Raw genomic sequence first — 1444 nt, 5'->3', positions numbered from 1 at the left:
TGTTTTCTCAAGTTCAAATTACAAGCCTTAATGTATTTTATTGGGATTCCAATATTTTAGTACAAAACAGCACATCATTGTAGAAATAAAAAGGTTATATTTTTATTTATTTATTTTGGCAAACAACTAAAATTCTACAGCGCTATTGACTCAAAAAATAACTCTTTGGATGAACATAAAAAAAAATCATGGAAAGATTTTCCACCTGATTACTTTGCTTTATTTCTGCACTGTGTAATTCTGTTACTCAAATTTAAAGCAAATGTGTTTGCTCAACTTATTTTTTAAAGTTGATTCAACTTATTTACTTTAGTTGGACCCAATGTAATTTAATAGAGCCAGCCCAACTAATTTGCAATGTTTAGGACCAAATAATTGACTTTACTTGATTAAGATGAAAGAAAATTTAGGTGAAACCAACTTATTTTACAGTGGTACCTTCACACTACTTAAGTTCATCCAACTCATGAAAATTAAGTTAGCTCAACAAATATGCTTCATGCTGAAAGAAAGCTATTTAATCATGTGGAAATCTATGTGGATTTCTTTGCTAAACAGTGATCAACACAGCACTTTGCCCAAGTTGTTCATTACTTCCACCCCATCCAGGACAATCCCAACATCCTCATTGGCATCACGAGGCTCTGCACCCTCTGGTCGAATAATGATGATTCCAAAGACAGTCTCGGCTATGGCCATTTGTGCACCTTGATCAACGCCCTATGGGAGTTAGGGTGGGGTGTGGGGGGGAGAGATTTCACATCTCATTAAATAAAAAAATTACGTTAAAATTGTTTGGCTGACTCATGGTAAAATACTTCCAACAACTAAGGTCCACCATGGACCTGTCTGTGTTAATTGTGAGTCCAGTGTTAATATTTTCCATTTAGAAAAGGTACTGTATTTTACAGCCCCCAAAACATACAACCGACTGTTTCATTACTTTTCATATGTCTGCTAATGTGTGAGAAATAGTTCTTCTCTGTAGTTAGATCAATACATGTGCACAAATGACGACTGTATGTTAATAATTCTTGTAGCTCCTGAGTGTTTTGTTTAGGATGGACTTTACTGAAATGAATATACAAAGCATTCCATGTCTTAAAAGTACATGGACAGTCTATGTGTGGGCATGGGTAACTTTGCATGCTGGTGTTGAAGTCTAAAATGTTTTAGCAGCTCATGTCTACTAGACACAGAGAGACTACACTCCTTACAGTTCCACACCCCACGCAAATCAAGACAAATAAAACCGACTGGCCAAATACAAGTTTAGCGGAACCCTAGCTTTATAAGCGCTCTAACACTAGATTCAGTCACTTTAAATCTGGCAAAACCTGCCATTAACGACTGAAATGTAAAACTTGATGGCCGATGACCCCCTTCACCAGTGCTAATCCAGGTGGATAACAGACAGGTGATGTTCTGAAAGAGATGTTTTATA

Source organism: Poecilia formosa, unplaced genomic scaffold, assembly GCF_000485575.1.
Source record: "Poecilia formosa unplaced genomic scaffold, Poecilia_formosa-5.1.2 Scaffold64, whole genome shotgun sequence".
In the NCBI taxonomy this organism is placed as follows: domain Eukaryota; kingdom Metazoa; phylum Chordata; class Actinopteri; order Cyprinodontiformes; family Poeciliidae; genus Poecilia; species Poecilia formosa.
This window is presented reverse-complemented; position numbering follows the sequence as displayed.